Here is a 6,626-nt window from a genome sequence, read left to right on the forward strand (position 1 = left end):
AAAAAACATTTTTTTTTCTCTCTCTCTATATTGAGCACTCTTTTATTTCTGTATCACATTTATAAAAAATTATATCCACATTTAATTAATATGGAGAAATAAATATTCTAAATTAATATAAATATTTTGGACAATTAATTATAGATAACCATTTTTAACGGATGTCGTAGGGTGCTAATAACTTTTCCTATGAATAACCGACTCCCAAACTTTAAATCTGGTTTCAAAGATTATATTTTTTTCTTCTACTTTTAAGGGTTTCCCAATGTTTTTCCTGTTATATCAAACTTTGGTGGCAACTCTATCGAATTGGAGATAACCCTCAAAATTTTAGGACGCAACATTTCTTCTTAAAACTTGTCTTTTCTGCCATTTTTTGAATAAATTTGGACACTGGAAAGTACCTATCAAGAAAATTATCTTCCAAGTCATCCAAAGTACGAATTGTCCCAGATGGATGGTTGAAATCTAATATTTAGCTCCCCTAGTTATAGTGAAACAAAACACCTTAACCTTTTTGTATCTTCAGGCAGGCTGGAAGGACTAGTTGTACCCCATATCTCAAAGAAATTTGTCAAATGCTGATTCGGGTCTTCAACCTATGAACCTTAAAATCATTCATTCTTTGGGGTACTCAACACATATGACTTAACTTCAAAAGAAACTGCGCCCACATCTTGAAATCCACGAGTCATACGTCCACAATTTCGTTTTCTACCGAAATCTCTAAGAACACGCTGAGGCGACGGTGGTATTATCATATCTTGCAACTTAGTATCAAAATCACTTGATGATGGTTCGACATCCAATGCTTCTTTCATTTTAAATAAAAAACAAGAAAGGTAAATTTAAATAAAATTATAGTAAAATATTATTGTTAGTATTAAAATGTCACTATTTTTATTTTTTTTTATTTTTATTAAGGCTTATTTTAAAGCTTGTTTTAGGTCTCCATAAGTGTTTGAACTGATACCGTCTCTATGCATGTAGGTAGGGTCACTATGCGAAAAAACGCATATTACAGCGCTTTTTTTAAGCCATTTACAGCGCTTTTTCAAAAAAATAAGCGCTGTGGAAACGAGCGCTGTAAATGATACAACAGCGCTTTTAAAAAAGCGCTATAAAACATGTAAATACAACGCGCGCTTGTTATGCACATTTTACAGCGCTTCTTCACAAAAAGCGCTGTAATATGCACTCCATTATATGAGTTATGGGCGTGCATTTTACAGCGCTTTCTCAAAAAAACGCTCTAAAATGCACACCCATAACTCATATATGGGTGGGCATATTACAACGCTTTCTCAAAAAAGCGCTGTAATATGCCCACCCATAATTTCATATATGGGTGTACATATTACAGCGCTTTCTCGAAAAAGCGCTGTAAAATGCCCACCCATAATTTCATATATGGGTGTGCATATTACAGCGCTTTCTCAAAGAAGCGCTGTAAAATGCCCACCCATAATTTCATATATGGGTGTGCATATTACAGCGCTTTCTCAAAAAAGCGCTGTAGAATGCCCACCCATAATTTCATATATGGGTGTGCATATTACAGCGCTTTCTCAAAAAAGCGCTGTAAAATGCCCACCCATAATTTCATATTATGGGTCTGCATTTTACAGCGCTTTTCTTGTACATTTTACAGCGCTTTCTCACGAAAGCGCTGTAAAAGGTGCACCATTAAAGCGCTTTAGAACAACATTTTACAGCGCTTTTTAAATTTAATTGCATTTATTTGTAATTAATTAAATGTATTGGTAATTAATCTAGTTTAAAATTTTCATTGAAGGTTTTTGTACGAGAAGGTCGTGTGCACGAGGAAACTGTCAAATAAATACTCATTCTTGTCTCCGCATAAGATGTCGATGTTCAAACTCGATCCAGACAATGTAAAACACTACATTGTAGATATGTTTTTAAGAAATAAAGAAAGTGATAAATTGTTCTTGGCACCATATAATTCAGGGTACGTAATTTTATCTTTTTTAATTGATGAGAATTTAATTTATTAGTTGTCTATAAACAAAATTGCTTAACCAATTTTTTGTTGTTGTAGGGCACATTGGGTGCTATTTGCAATCAATGCGGTCTCTGAAGTGATATACTATTTGGATCCCGTGCACGGCGATTACACCAATCACCCCGGAATAAAGAATATGCTCGACACGTAAGTAATATTCATTTATTTCTTACATATATATATTTATATATATATATATATAAATATATATATGTAAGAAATAAATGAATATTACTTACGTGTCGAGCATATTCTTTATTCCGGGGTGATTGGTGTAATCGCCGTGCACGGGATCCAAATAGTATATCACTTCAGAGACCGCATTGATTGCAAATAGCACCCAATGTGCCCTACAACAACAAAAAATTGGTTAAGCAATTTTGTTTATAGACAACTAATAAATTAAATTCTCATCAATTAAAAAAGATAAAATTACGTACCCTGAATTATATGGTGCCAAGAACAATTTATCACTTTCTTTATTTCTTAAAAACATATCTACAATGTAGTGTTTTACATTGTCTGGATCGAGTTTGAACATCGACATCTTATGCGGAGACAAGAATGAGTATTTATTTGACAGTTTCCTCGTGCACACGACCTTCTCGTACAAAAACCTTCAATGAAAATTTTAAACTAGATTAATTACCAATACATTTAATTAATTACAAATAAATGCAATTAAAAGTATTTTTTACCTTATGTACAAGCTGATTACAGTAACACTCAGCTCCTTATGTTCGAGAAGATCGTACATTTGCTCCTTTTCGAGGTATTCAATATACTCATCTCCAAAGATGTCTTGATTCATTTGTACAATGGGCGAATCGTTGCTGCTGCCCATGTTCCTTTTTATTTGGATGTCAAGACACGCCCCGTATTTACCAAGGCGTGGCTGACTTTTATTAGGAGCAGCAGCAGCAGCGACCGATTTTCCCCGATCCAGATTTTTTGTTGCTGCAAGTTTTGCAGCTTTATTACCCTCCAGCCTTTGTAGTTTGGCAGCCCTATTAACCTCCAATTTTTGAGGTCTGCTGCCTTTTTTTGGCTGTAGGGGTGGTTTATTTATTTGGACCTACAAAAATGAGGTAAAATGTTAGTTTATTGAATCTGAAAAAATAAAAAACCTTAGGCAATAAATGTGACAAACCTTTTCGGGAGATGTAACTGATTTGTCCTTGGGAATCTTTTTTTCGAGGGCAACAAGGTGTGTGGGCCATGCCACGTAACTGCCAATAGCGTCGCTTAAGAACTTCATATCTCCATCGTTGTCCGGTATGGGCAACGGTGCAGTTGGTTCGAAAGCAACCGTAGGCGATACTTTGACATGGCCCGCGGGGATCGGAATATTGTGCAATACTTCTCCCGAAGTATTGTGCAATATTCCTTTTCCCACCTTCCGTTGAGTCGGCGAGGACAAGTATAGGACACATGTAGTGACACCCTACATCAATAGTTAAAACATAAGTACAGTTAATATATAAGTTTGTTTAATACATAAGTAATTACATAAGCAAGTAAGTAGTAAGTAATTAATTACCTCGGGAATACTCTTCAAACCGACGTTGCAACTCCCGGTTTCACTCTCCATTTGTATTTCAGGTTGGAGCTGAACCGGAAGTTGCTTGTCTTTATTCGTATTCACCAAGAGTGCCACTTGCTCCGATAAGATTCTGAGCTTCTCTAATACTTCCTCGTTGGAAGGTTTTTGGCGCTTCTCTTGAGGAAAAAAGCTTTTGGGAGTTACGCCAAATCCTTTCCCCCTCACTCGACCGGAATACTCAGGGACATTAAACACTTTCCCAAGAATGTCCCTGCACGTATCCTTGTTGCCCTCTTGAGTTTCAGAACTTTGTTCAATAGTTTCCTAAAATACATGTAACATTAAAAAGATAAGTTCAATAGCATTTTTAAAATACAATATTAAAAAATATTAAAGTGATAATATACTTACACAAAGTTCTACAACTTTCTTGACATTTTCATTATCAACCACTCCTTCTTTGTTAACACGCGCTTCCTTCCATAAGATATGACGACCCAAGGGTTGATCGGCTTGGGTGTCTTTTCTCTATTCGTTAAAATCATAAACAAAATAATACAAATTAGTTACACACTATAGTTTATAATACAAATTACAAGTGATGTTTAATTACTTACAATTTTTTGTTCAAGGCGTGCATATCCCATACGTGATTTCTTGTATGGGTGTTTTGGGTTGCTTGCCCGTTCGCGATTTGCCTTACTAATATTCTATATAAAAAAAAAATAGCAATTGTGTAAAAATTTAAAATACGCTACGAATATGAATAATAAAACACAAATGCTAATAAATTAATCACTTACGACAAACGCCGGGTCAGAACGTTTGGAAACAAATGCACTCCATTCATCCTTTGATATATAATGTTGATATATCTTTGGAGGTTCAGCATTTGTGTTTCCTTCTCTATCTTTTAGATAGAAATTTGAGAGATGGGATCTAAATCCACGATGGATTTTCCCAGCAACTCTCAAAACATATGACTTTCGTTCCTCATCAAGAACAAAAGTGGTCTGCAATGAAAACAATTATAAGTAATGTATTTTACAGAAAAAAAATTATAAATGACAAAAGAGTAGATCAAAATATTTACTTGAATGTCATTCCAGATGATATCTTTGGCATCCTTCAACGCCTTATCTCTCCAGTTGTCTATTGTTATTGGGACATTTTGACGAACAACAGCCCCAATGTAGCTTACAAACATGGAGCTGTTGGGGTCAACTGGCTGACCACTCTCGTTCCAGCCAACCTAATAAACTCATATAGTAAGTACATGCCCTAAACCCTAAAAAAAGATAAAAAAACACACAGCAAACAGAGTATATATAGTATACCTCAAATTTAATGCCACTGCTCCGTGCTTTAATCACCCTTTGCATGATAGTTGCACCACGTTTGACTTCTTTTTCGTAAGTCTTAGAGGTGCCAACTTCTTCATTTTGAACTTCTAAATCTTTGTTTGTATCCATTTAACTACAACAAGTTCAACATGCACTTTAGTATAACATCAACAAGCTCAACATGGATCATGCATTATTATAAACAAACTCAACATGTATCAGTATATCTTAAAAAAGCTCAACATGCATTCTAATGATTACAAAAATTTAATAACATCAATACCTGAATAATGATGGTTCGAAGAAAGACGAAATGCAAAGAAAAGAGGGTTTGCAGAAAGTTCACAGAAATATGGTTCACAGAAATACGGTTTGAAGAAATACGTAATGAGGGTTACGTATTTCAATGAAAATATATTGTGTGAAATGGGAGAGATGATCTTGGATGGAAATAAGGTTCGAAATGAAGGAGATGATCGTGGAAATAAGGTTCGTAAAGGACGGGATGATAGGGTTTGCAAAAGAAGAGAAGAAATGAAGGTTGAGATGAAGGTTACGTAATGAAGAGGAAACTGAAGAGGTAACTGTTATATATACGTAACACTTTTACAGCGCTTTTTATAAGCCTTTTACAGCGCTTATTTTGTAAAGCGCTCTAAAAGGCTTCTTTAGTTAAATTTTTAAAAGGCTCTTTTACAGCGCTTTTTTCAAATAAGCGCTGTAAAAGACCTCCGTGTGTTATTATGTTATTTGAATGCCTTTTACAGCGCTTTTTTCAAATAAGCGCTGTAAAAGACCTCCGTGTGTTATTATGTTATTTGAATGCCTTTTACAGCGCTTTTTTCAAATAAGCGCTGTAAAAGACCTCCGTGTGTTATTATGTTATATGAATGCCTTTTACAGCGCTTTCACACATAAGCGCTCTAAAAGGCTTCTTTAGTTAAATTTTTAAAAGGCTCTTTTACAGCGCTTTTTTCAAATAAGCGCTGTAAAAGACCTCCGTGTGTTATTATGTTATATGAATGCCTTTTACAGCGCTTTCACACATAAGCGCTCTAAAAGGCTTCTTTAGTTAAATTTTTAAAAGGCTCTTTTACAGCGCTTTTTTCAAATAAGCGCTGTAAAAGACCTCCGTGTGTTATTATGTTATTTGAATGCCTTTTACAGCGCTTTTACACATAAGCGCTCTAAAATGTCTCTTTATGTTAATTTTAAGAGGCTCTTTTACAGCGCTTTTCCCAAATAAGCGCTGTAAAAGACCTCCGTGTGTTATTATGTTATATGAATGTTTTTTAAAGCCTTTTACAGCGCTTTTCCACATAAGCGCTCTAAAATGTCTCTTTATGTTAATTTTAAAAGGCTCTTTTACAGCGCTTTTTCCAAATAAGCGCTGTAAAAGGCCTTATTGTTTTTGTGTTTTGTTATGTTATGTTATTTTTTAAACAAGCTCAACATGCATGCAAAACCCACATAGTAGTAACTGGTCACCACAAAAATCCCTTCCTCTTCACCAAACTCTTCTCCTTTTATGCATCTTCTTCACAAACATCAAAGCTTACTCTTTCACAATTCAATCTCCACCTCAACACCCTTTTTATCTCTTTACATTCTCTTTCCTTCTTAAATCGAAACTTAATTGGTATTCAGGATCATTGCCATGTTGCGAAAAATGGGTTTGTGTCTGGTGTTTTTGGGGATTCCCATGATGCGTACA

At 34.9% G+C, this 6,626-nt stretch overlaps 1 non-coding gene across 1 annotated transcript; it reads right to left on the reverse strand.

The window, feature by feature from the left end:
- Nucleotides 1-1,206: 1,206 nt before the first annotated feature.
- On the reverse strand, nt 1,207-1,333 carry LOC113786413 (small nucleolar RNA SNORA69). Its single transcript, XR_003472696.1, has one exon. It is a non-coding gene; the product is annotated as a small nucleolar RNA SNORA69 (small nucleolar RNA).
- Nucleotides 1,334-6,626: the final 5,293 nt, after the last annotated feature.

The sequence above is a fragment of the Cicer arietinum genome, chromosome 4 (assembly GCF_000331145.2).
Source record: "Cicer arietinum cultivar CDC Frontier isolate Library 1 chromosome 4, Cicar.CDCFrontier_v2.0, whole genome shotgun sequence".
NCBI lineage: Eukaryota > Viridiplantae > Streptophyta > Magnoliopsida > Fabales > Fabaceae > Cicer > Cicer arietinum.